This window comes from Pteropus medius, unplaced genomic scaffold, assembly GCF_902729225.1.
Source record: "Pteropus medius unplaced genomic scaffold, Ma_sr-lr_union100, whole genome shotgun sequence".
NCBI classification, from domain to species: domain Eukaryota; kingdom Metazoa; phylum Chordata; class Mammalia; order Chiroptera; family Pteropodidae; genus Pteropus; species Pteropus medius.
The window spans coordinates 21128670-21141304 of record NW_024347791.1 but is presented as its reverse complement, the minus strand read 5'-3'; the positions used below and the strand labels follow the sequence as shown (position 1 = coordinate 21141304).

Sequence of the window (12635 nt, the reverse complement as noted above, 5' to 3'; positions counted from 1 at the left end):
TCAAATTCTGCTTCATATAGGAAAGGCACCTTTCCAAAAATACTGTCTGTATGCATAAATCAGAAAATCCTACAACTAACCAAGAAAAGAGATTACAGTAGTTCCCCTTATCCACAGGAAATACGTGCCAAGTCCCTCAGTGAATGCCTAAACTGCAGATATTACAAACTCTATATACTATGTTTTTTCCTATACATACATATCTCCGAAAAAGTTTAATTTATAAATTAGGCACAATAAGAGGTTTACAATAATAACTAATTATAAAATAGAACAATTATAATGGCATACTGTAATAAAATTATATAAATGTCATCTCTCTGTATCTCTATCTCTCTCAAAATATCTTATTGTACTGTACTTACTATTCTTCCTCTTGTGATGATGTGAGATGATACAATGCTTATGTGATGAGATTAAATGAATCATGTAGCAACCTCAGCATACAGATATTTTATTATTATTAAATTGAGAACTTTCACATTTTCACTTAAAGGAAGCAGCTTTCTCTTTGGCATATGCCAACATCTCTACTCTTGTGCTTTAGGGCCCTTATTAAGTAAAATAAGGATTACTTGAACACAAGCACTGTAATACTGTGGTAGTCAATCTGATAATCCATACAGCTACTAAGCGACTGAGTTGAGAGCATGAACAGCATGGAGGCAGTGGACAAAGGGATGATTCACATCCATAGTAAGACAGCGAGAGATTTCATCACACTACTCAGAATGTCATGCAATTTAAAACTCTTAAATTGTTTAATTCTGGAATTTTTTTTAATTTAATATTTTTGGACTGCATTTGACCGATGGAAACTAATATGGCAGAAAGCAAAACTTCAGATAAGGAAATTCTTAGTGCTCTCAGAGAGTCCTTTTATTCTGTGTTTGGGCACTTTCTGTCATGGAAAATTCTCTTGCATGAGGCAGTCACAAGATAATGAAGAAAATAAGGATATTTGAATAATTAATCTCATAGTAGTCCTATATTGAGCAAAAATGGAGAAATTGGATAGGCAATCTCCATTAAGAAAAACCTCTCTAGCCCTTTTTGCCTCTGCTGCCACCATGGAGCTTGTGAAAAAGCTTGTGGTGAAGGGGGCAAAAAAAGAAGCAGGTTCTGAAGTTTACCCTTGACTGCACTCATCCTGTAGAAGATGGAATCATGGATGCTGCCAATTTTGAGCAGTTTCTTCAGGAGAGAACTGGTGAATGGAAAAGCTAGGAATCTTGATGGAGGATTTGTAACCATCGAAAGGAGCATGAGCAAGATCACTGTGACTTCTGAGTTGCCTTTTTCCAAAAGATATTTGAAATATCTCACCCAAAAATATTTGAAGAATAATCTACATGATTGGTTGCGCAGAGTTGCTAACAGCAAAAAGAGTTACAAATCATGTTACTTCTAGATTAACCAGGATGAAGAAGAGGAGGAAGATGAGGATTAAAACTCATTTATCTGCAATAATTTGTATGAGTTCTTGAATAAAATTGGGAAACCAAAAGAAAAAAAAAAGAAAGAAAAAATAAAAGAAAAACTTCTCTATAAATGAACACGTATATATAATAAACTTCATACCTAGAATATGCAAATGTCCCCTCATTTTTGCTAAACCTACAATTATTAGAAAAACATTTCCTTTATGTTGTGGTCTAAATTTTGCATGAATTTGCGTAAGTCCTCACTGTGCTGATTTCATAGCTGATGTGGAAGACCCTGTGGAGGACCATGTTGATGTTCTGCCTCTTAACTTTTTGGCCTGTTTTGTTCACTACAGCTGCTCTAGACAGTATCTAGAAGCAGGAATGCCAGTGAATAAATGCCCAACCTTCTTCCTTCTTCCTTTCCCTTCTCATTTCCACACCCCAGTGGGATAATTCTAAGAAATATTCCTCATGGCTTCTTACAGAGTCTCCAGCACAACTGAGCTCCAGTTGCTATCAATAATAAGCCATTCATAACATATTCTATCATCTTATCTTTTTTGTAGGTCTTACTTTCCCCTATTCCATTGTAATATTTTCCAGAAACACCTTCCTCCAAGTAATCTACCTGAAGTCAAGCCTGTCTTAGGGTCTGCTCTGTGGGGTACTCAAACTAAGATGTCATTGTCATTGTGGGTTTCATCACCACAAGCATCATCATCTTCATAAGTAACGTTAAGTAAGCACATGTGCCAAACATGATTCTAACATGATACTTGACATTTATTAACATATTTAGTCTAAATGTATTGTCTAAAAATTTTACTGCACATTCTTAGTTTAAAGACGAGAAAACCGAAGCACAGACAATTAATGTTTAGCATAAGTTCTGACACCAGAATTTGCACTGAACCAGTATGGTATACCAATTCAAGCTTTGATTTTTTGTGTGAGTATATATGAATAGTTTTTAAAAGATAGTCTTTTCTTTAAGTGACACTGGTATACATATATTTTCTTCAGTCTTCACAGCTAGACACGCTCTGATATCACTCAGACAAACAACTCTGTCATACATTTGCAAAACTCCAGGTTCATTCGTGCACAAGTCCTATAAGATTTGGAGATGACAGGAGTTTCCTGAAATGAGCAGTCACATTTGATATATTGGTCCAAAAAGTAGATCATTCAAGAGAGGAAACAAAACTTGAATGTCTTATAAGATCCTAGATTTCAAAAATATACAATAAGACATCAGGTAGGTCTTGATATGTTTCTCAATTCATAAATTTATTAAAATAGCTTATCTTTTAAAGTAATGCTATGGTAGAAATGAATTATTTTCTATTCTTGGCCAAACTTTTAACTTGTTGAACTGTATCAAGGATGAAATTGACAGTCAATAAAGAATACATAGTTTATCAATGACTAGTATCCATGTATTTAGCAATATTAAATTTTTATATGAACATATATCAATATATATAAATGCAAGTATACTTACTATAAACACAAGAATGCATTTTAAACTATTAATTCAAATGCCTTTTTTTCTTCCATCCCTCCCTTTATAACTTGGTCTTTTTCACATTTGAAAAGCCACTCAAAACAAACAAATACATTTTTTAAATGTTAAAATGAAAACTAGATTTGTTGATAGGATGTATATAATACTGTTTTGAAATTAAGGCAAAGTTGTAGTTGTAAAAAAAATTGTCATGATTTGAGGTATTAAGACATGATGTTCACACATATGTTTGGTGGTTTATGTGATGCCAAACTGGATATTCACTGTCAGGGAGATTCTGCAAGTGCTATATAAACTTTGGCTTATTTTTTGCTCTGTGAAAATTATAACTCTCCCAAATGGAAAAACGTGTTAAAGTATATATTTCCACATCTCTAAATCTGTATTTTTTCTTCAACTATAATATTTTAAGAACTTATATGTGTTACAAAGATAGAAGATGACCTAGGGATGCTAAATAAATAGCTAATTTATTCCATATATTCTGAATCTTCCAACACATGGAGTATTTTTAGTAGATAACATCTGAATTATTATCTCAGATGATCAACACTTGATGATAGGTGGCTAGACACATTTTTATTTAAAACATAAAAACTTACATTGAGATAATATTGTAAAACTTTAATAATATATTCTTAAATATATATTTATGATAAATTATTTATATAAACTTATAAATTGTCTCTATGTAGTATCCCTATGAATTATCCCTACATCCCTATAAATTATTCCTATGAATATGAATACCTTCATTTGTGTATTTATATTTAATTAAATTATTATCTAAACAAAATACTTTCCATTTTTAAATGCCACCATTTGCTTTGACGTAAATAGTAAACATGGTAGAATCTAAATTAATTTAGTTTATTTAATAATTAAATAGTTTAATTTATTTAACTTATTGAATATTTTTATTTTAATCTTGAATCTGTAGACATCGATATTATGGACTTCTCCTCGACTATTATAACGACTTATTTTCTGACATCGTGATCTATATCCAAACATGTCATAGTGTGAAATATATATTTAAAACAAGAGTTATATGTGAAACTCCTATAATCTAACATCAGTGCAAGCAATTAAGAAACTATTTTAAAGCAAAGATATTAGATAAAATACCTTAGTAACAAGTGACAATATTTGTATTTATTACTTTTACTTCTTTCCTACTTGACTTAAAATAAAACTATTTTTTTCATAAAATGTTTGTAACATTAAAGATGTACACTTTTGGAATATATGCATGAATTTTTAATTATAGCTGAAATTATAGTTTTGCATTTGGAACAGAAATATTTTAAGTTAAAATTTTTAAAAAATAAATAAATTAGATAACTAATGTCTATTTCAAAAGTGATTATTGCTTTATGAAATGTGTTTATTAATCATAATGGAAAAGTTTATTATACATTTATATATTGTTTACCTACTTATCTAACTCCCTCAATTTCTCCGTAGCTATCAACCTACCAATCTATAATTACTAAAGTGGTAAAGCGGGTTACTGTCTTCTACCTCTCTGATTTAAAACTTTATGAAATTTTGTGCAGTCAAGTAGAGCATAGTGGTAGAAAATAACAAAATAAATCTTAATTTTTTCTAGCATTACAAGTTGTAGAATGTGAAACTCAGACCACAATTCTTGACTTTTTTTTTCTTTAGCTATTAGAGCACCACTAATGATAGTTTCAATTACAGAGTAATGCAATATGCTGTGATGCAAATAGTCCTTTAAAAATACATAACCAGTGGTTTTAGATTTAAAAGCAAGCAGATTTTAGCTTTGAGAATTCATAATTTTTTATTGTTTTAATATCAATAGTGAAAATTTGCATAAATGTGTTATCTATGCTATTTCCACTGTTCCCTTGTTTTATATACAGGGGGAAATTATACAGCCTTTTCCTAACAGAAATAGTACAGTTGATGGCGTTAGTTGCAAGTCCATTTGTTACCTGAACTATAATTTTAGGATAATATGCAACAAATACTAAATACTCTATTTGAGACAATAATGAAAAGTAACACTTTAAACTGATGAATGTTTCATTTACTGTTTCTATTCATTTGTTTATTGATTTTTTTGCAAACATTCATATTTATAAGCTTTAAAACATTGTTAATAGTTTGTCTTGGACTGTGTTACATATTCATGTATTTTTTAAAAAATATGTAGTTCTATGCAATATGAACAATTTAGTTTGAAAGAATATGATGATGACCTAGTGTCTCTATTCTAAGAGAAGCTATCCTGTAGGAGAAACTAATGTTTAACAATTTATAATGCAGTGTGGAAAATTCTGTAACAAAAAAGAAAAATATCTAAATTTAAAATTTTGATATTTTAAAGAAATCAATGAGTCTTAAATTTATTGAAACCTATAAAAGTATCTATATCTAGGAAGAAAACTAGTGAAATTTTCAGAATATGATATATATAAATATACAAAGCAATGATTTATATATGGTGCATTTTTCGTCAGAGTATACATTTGTTACCAACAACGCTCTCTAGAAATTCATATTATTTATAAAGCCAATTTTTCCATTCATATTTTTATAAAGCAAATTTTGAAATTTAAGCTGAGGTTTGTTAAGTGTTCTTTCTTGCAATCTTCCAAATCAGAACCATATAAAGTTTTCAATCAGGATTTACATATATGATGTTTTAATTTACATGTTTGTTTTTGAGAACTTTAAATTAAAAGAATTTGCTTTAAAGAAGTCATCTATTCCTATTATTTATTTATCATTTGAGTTTCTAATCTTTTATATTATAAGAATTGTTTGGATTGGCAATAATAGGCTCTACCAAATGGAGAGCTGAAAGATGGAAGAACTTGGCAGCATTCTGATTGCTATAAAATGCCTCAAGTTATTTTCAAATGCTTTGCATATAGATATATTTTTAATACAACCAGTAAACAAATTTCTCCAAACTGTGCCACTGCAATATATAGAAAAAAAGATGTCTAATAAATATGAATATGAAATATGAACCAAAAAAGATAGATTGGAAATACAGTGCAAGTAACAAAGCCTAGAATTCTATAGTTGTCTATGAATTCCCTACATACATCATTATGCAGGTTAATTTCTAGATATCTGTCTCTTCGACCCTTCTGTGACTACTGAATACTATCAAGGAGTTCACAAGCTGAAAGCAAACACTTAGTTCAGGCAAGATTTTTTATTGCAGAGGTGTGATTTTACCTATCCATAATTAAATACAAGCTCTATTTTAGTTTCCTATGTTCCAATCTAATGTCTAGTTATATTCTATTTTTAAGATAAAATATTTCAAAACAGACTATAAAACGTAGTTAAGGGTGAAAGAGATAGGAGGTTGCAAGAAAGAAGAAAGTTCTAAATATGTAGCCTTCACCATATGTAAATATGGTAGTCACATTTTTTTCATGGATCTTTTAAGAGAGTGAGTTATTTGAAGTTTATAAAAGTTAAGTAAATAAAAAATTAGAAATAAAAATCCAAAAAGTTATTCTGTATAATTTTTATCAGTTTATTTAAATTTATTAGAAAATCTCTGGTGTCCCAAAAATACTATGAAAGATACCTCTTTAAAATGGGAGACTATATTTCTACAGAAATAAATCAAATTTGAATTTTAAGTGTTAGATTCACTTAAATACTTAGAATTTACATTCTAAGTTTCTATATACTAAATAAAATTTGAATTTGAATTGAATAATAAGAACCAGATGAAATTTTATGTACTATTTTCATGAACAAAAATTAGGCAATGTAAAGCTCATAAATATTGCTTAGTTGTCTCTTACATAGCTATCAGATGTTACTAAGTAGTAGAACACATAGCTAAGGCAAAGTAAATATAAAAAAAAATATCTCAAGAAAACAGAGAAAATTGAGCATTTTATGGAAGAATTCTGTTAATCCCTGGTTTAAAAATGACCTAACATGATGATAGTCAATTAGGTACTAAATAATGGTTAGGAAGAAATTATAATTTAAATATTTAAACATATAAATTAATCCATCAAATATTACTTATTATCTCTTTCTCATTTTTTCAATGCCATTGACTTCATTTTCCTTGTATGATTTTCTTTCCACTACCCTATCTGCTCTAATTTCATAGCTGATGCAGAATTTTTAACACACCTTTCTCAGTCCAATTCAAGCCACATTCACTGAATGTTATTAATGTCATATGCTCTGCCAGGATATGAGAGCATAAGACTGTCACCCTCCATTGCTGAATCAATGGCAACATAGCTGTGGGAAGAGACAACCATGGAAGTTCAAATTGTTTTGTGGTCATTACTATTATAAAGAAAATTATGAGATTGTTCTGGGAGAATTAATGAGTTGAATAGTGAAGCACATGTAAAAGTTAACAGGTCAGCAAGGACTGATAGGTAAGTGTTTTGACTAGAGGAAACATTTGTTAAGGCACAGAGCTATGAAAAGCCATCTGATAAAACAAGTACATGATATTTGAGACAAGGAGTCACAGAGGATGAGCTTAAAGAGATAAGCATTTCTTGTTGCTTGGGTTATATCCTGTATGTGATGGGAATACAGTGGATATTTTAAGTAGACTAGTGATAAGATTGGATTTGCTTGTTTGTTTTTGAAACCCCATAGTTTTTATTCTAAAATCTTAACCATGAATCAGATCCTACAATATAAAACTCATTAGTCTATAAATAAAAGTTGAATTGAAATTATCTCTAGCAAATAGAACAAGTTAAGGTAACTGACTCACATGGCAAAAGCTTTTTGTTAGTGTTTGTGGAGAAGACTTTTAAGATTTGTGTTTACCCTTGATGAGTAATTTTATGGAGGTTGTGGACTAGACTTTGGGCAAGGGTGCTTCTATGTCAGTCTATATTTTATTTTATTTGTTTATTAAATTGAGGTGATTGATTAATAAAAATATATAGGGCTCAAGTGTACAATTCAATAATACATCATCTGTATATTGCATTGTATTACATTTTTTTAATTTTTTAATTTTTTTCTTTATTTTTATTTTATTTTATTTTTAGGCAAGGCAACCCTTGATTGACCTCACAGATTGCAAAGAACTTGTCAGCTTAAGATCTCTTATTTTTTTTTTATTTTTTATGCCTACAGAACCTGGTCTTCCTAGGTGGTCTTCCATCCGAGTACTAACCAAGCCCAACCTTGCTTAGTTTCCGAGATCAAATGGAATCGGGCTTGTTCAGTGTAGTACATTTTAAACAAATCTTTCTTTTCCAACCCAGATGATATGTTTCAGTAAGACAGGCAAGGAAACAAGTTAGGTGCTTATTAAAAGGATTAAGGCATAAAATGATGAAGGCTTAAATTTGGTTCCTGGAAAAGACATGTAAGCATTGAGGCTTACTGCAGAAATATCAAGACTCAATGATTGATTAGAGGAAATGTGAGAGAAAGAAATTCTGAAATAAGAGTTCAGTTTTTGAGATTATGTTAATAAATGTGAAATAAACTGAGATAAGAAACTTTGAGGGGCTAGACTGTGAAGAAAAATATTTTGAGTTTCAGTAGCTTATGTGTTATCCAATTAGAGGTACCCAGAAAAAAAAAAAGATATATAATTCAGAAACTCTGTAGTCATGTTTATGGAAAATCATGTAAATATATATATGATAGAGGACTAGAAGAATAACAGAGAAACTATGCATACGTAAAGGAAGAGTGGGCAGATGGTTCCACCGTTTATTATCTAGAGACTGGGGAAGAGACCAGGACAGGAATGTTCCCTTAATTCTAGAATAGTAAGTTTTGAAACAGAGAAAGATATCAACAGTGTGCAAGTGCAGCTGTGATATCTAGTAAGAAAAGAATTGAAGAGTGTCAATAGGATATTAGTGATGAACTCTGGACATTTCAGAGAAGAGCAGAAGCCAGATAATGGTGAGCTTAGATGTGGATGCAAAATCATAAGGGAAAGATAGTGAGTAGGGACTAAAACAAAGCTTGACTTAAAAGGAATAGTGGCAATGATAAGTAGCTCATAACAGAAAAAGAAACTTCCGTGATGGGTTTGTTTCTTTTTCCTGCCTTCTCCTTCCTCTTTCTACCCTTTGACAAAAGTTCCTTTGATACTCTGCTGTGTTGATCATAACCAATTTAAGAGTTGAACATGAAACATTCTTAAAATCATTCCTAGGTCTTGAAGTACTCTAGGAAAAATTAAGTTACTCATTCGTAATTTAAGGGAACTCAACCAGTAAACAAACAAAAACACAGAATATTTTTTTATAATACTGGGTCTCATTTCATAGAAGACTTTAAAATGTTTAATAAATCGTTCAAAATGTTTCAATTTGCAAAAGCTTCCCTTGTATTTCCATTACTGTCATGTTAAAGCCTTTGGAGAGTTATCTCATGAAAAAAAAAAATTACTAGAGAATACCCTAATACAGAAAGAACAATACAAAATTGACTGCAAAATAGAAATAGAATACATATTTGGCATGCATTAATGTCTTTTAATGCATTTGAGACAATGGTATCTAGAATTCTATGAAACTATAAATATAAGAAAATATTTATAATATAATAACTCATCCAGTCGCATCATGTCCAGACATGCACTCTCTGCCACATGTATACATATAATCTAGTAGTATGAACAATTTATTATTTCAACCAATTTTTAAATAAAAGTTCAATTTTCTTTGTCTTATTCATTCTAAGTCTATGATTTCAAATGAGTTCTCTTAATTTCTAAAGAAACAAATGACATGAAAGTTCAAAGTAGCCTAAGAAAATAGATTTTACTTTCATATTTACTATGTCCTACAAAAATGAGTAAAACCATTATGGAGAAAATCTGGCAACAGAAAAAATTCATATATATCTGAGCTTTGATCTAACATTCTCACTTTCTATTTTGATATTTCTGCACTGAAAAACTATAGATGGATGTATGACAAGTCTATTCATTCTAGCATCATTTGTAAAAGTCGTTTGAAAAACAGGAAAGAAAAAGAGCTGCTAATATAAACTATATAACATTACACTGTGGAGTATATTAAGCTGTAAACAGAATGAAGAAAATCTGTTTATACTGCCATGAAGTAATCTCCATAATATGTCTATTGTTAAGTGAAAATAGCAAAGTAGAGAAAATTATACTTTTTCACTGCTTATCTAAAAAGGAGGGTTGATTTTGAATATATGTGTGCAATCACACACATACATACACATGTACATATAAACACATACTGAGTATATGCATGAACACATTTGTTTATATTTAAAAGTGAAAGAAAAAATATACATTTAAAACTATATACCTAAGAGGGGAGGGAGGAAATCAGGTGTGGCATACTGGGATTACATATATATTTCTCTTAGTATATATATTTATAACTATGACTTTAGAACTATGCAAGTATTTTGCATAATTATAAAATGAAATTCAATTTAGAAAAGGCAATTCTTAAAAATTTTGAAAAAGAAGGGACAATGAAATTTTACCTTCCACCCTCGAACAGGCACCACACATAGAGATCTGGAAGAGGTGACTGGTAAGCATTTGCACCCTTTGCCAGCTCTGTCAGTTTTCTGGGCTCAGGACCAAGTGTAATATCCCTGCAAGTTTCATCCTAGTCATCAGAAACTATAGAAGAGAAAAAATAATTTTAAATATAATTATTATTATTTTTAATTTCCTGCTAGCCTTCACAGTGAATGCATAGCTAAGGCCCATTTTTTTCTCTAGTGCATCTTATAACTGGATAAACTCATCTAGGTTAAAAATTCTCCACTGTCACCACTATGATTCAAGATTGTCTTTGGTAAATTAACCTACTTGTTCAGACTTAAAACAAAATTTTATTTACCTGAGGCCTCACACCGAAGCCAGTCCACTTAAATCAAACCCAGTCTGACCCCAGACCCAGCCCTGTTTCTAAGTCGAAACTAGTCCGATCTCGTATCCTGTCCGATGTCTCAGTCAGAACCAGTTTATCCCTGGATCCAGTCCAGTCTCTAAGTAAGACCCAGCCCAACTCCTTCCAGTTACCATGCCCAGCTCGAAAGAGGAATGCTCAGATAAAATCTGAAAGTTCATAAGACAAAAGCTGCGTATCTAGGACCTGAGAGGGCTTTGTCTATCTCTTCCAGAGGCAACTGGAATTCAGAGAGCTCAAGGGGATCACAGGTACCTTTTCCTGGTTGCTCCTTATTCCTGGAGGCTGTCAGAATTTCTTTTCTGACACTAGAACTATTAAAAGATAAACTGAGGCATATTAAAATTTTTAAGAGTTTATCTGTATAAAAATCAATTCCAATTGGGCAGCTTCCAATCTCACAGATAGAAAAGAGCTCCCAAGAGCTCTATAAAACGAAAGACTTTTACAGGCAGATGGAAGTAGGAACGAGGAAGTTATAGTAGGCCAAAAAATAGGTTGGTTATTGTAAGGTTACTTTCTTTAAAGGGTTACAAAGGTTCTGTCAGGCAGATTACCTAATTAGTGCTAATCAGGTAATTTCTGATTGACTGGTTTTAAATTTTATTTCTGAGAGAGTTGAAGCTATCATTAAGTCTCAACTTCGTGACATGGGACTTAGCATAAGCAACTTCATTTGAGGTCTGTTGTCTTGTTTTAATGAAGGATACTAATTGTATTCTGACTCATACAAATTATAACACGTAATGAGACATTCAGGAAAATTTGATAGATATTTGGCGATATATAAGGAATATGGATATTTTTATTTTGAGTATGGTAACAGTATTGTGATTTTGTTTAGAAAAAATAAGAGTCTATCTTTTCAGATACTTATTGAAATTCAGATAAAATGGTATAACGTCTGGAATTTTAGTCAATATAATGAACAGGGAGGAGTAGGTAGGGTATATATGAAATGACATTGATTATGAGTTGATAGTTGTGAGATAAGATGCATAATGGGTAAATGAGGGTTCATTATACTGTTCTCTATTTTAACCTGTTTTTGAAATTTTCCATAATAAAAGTTTAAATTTTTAAAATTGAAAATGATTTTTGAATTATTGAATAGAATTTCAACATTGAATGAATTTTAATTGACTGGAACTTATCCAAATTAGAATCAATTGGTATATAAGTAAACTGCAGAAATAGGTTGGATGAAGCATTCAACTTTCTGACAGAAATTAAGAGAAAATACAAAGAAAATGTTACTTTATAGTTAGTCTTAACTAATTTTTCTCTAAAATTCGTTTATTCCTTAAAACGTGTAGTAACAATTCAAACAATGGGCTATGATTACATTTTCCTAAACTTTCCTTCAACTAACCAAAATAATTTCTATTTAGATGTAGTTTTAATAATGAATCTTAATAATCAACAAGGTAAAATGTATTCTTTCTTTAATTATTAAAGAACTGTTAAATCTACATTGTGATTAGAGTTTAAATTTTTGAAAATATATTAAATTAAAAAATTTTACATATTGTGAAAAACAGTACACAATTTATAGTAGGTTTCTTGTATATCTACATGTGCTATTTTGAAGATTCTGACATAATTATAAATGATATTTATATAATTTTAAGGTTTTATATCTTATTCTCCAGAATGGTAAAAACATTAATCTTTTCCAAATACAATATATGTAATTAAAAACATGTTTAGGTATTTTTCATATAAGTTTTCAAAATAGTTTTTGAAGGCAGATGTTGCTTC

At 30.4% G+C, this 12635-nt stretch overlaps 1 pseudogene; it reads left to right on the top strand.

Annotated features, from left to right (window-relative positions):
* The first annotated feature begins 1070 nt into the window (after positions 1 to 1070).
* On the top strand, positions 1071 to 1465 carry LOC120615119 (60S ribosomal protein L22-like; annotated as a pseudogene).
* The last annotated feature ends 11170 nt before the right edge of the window (positions 1466 to 12635 follow it).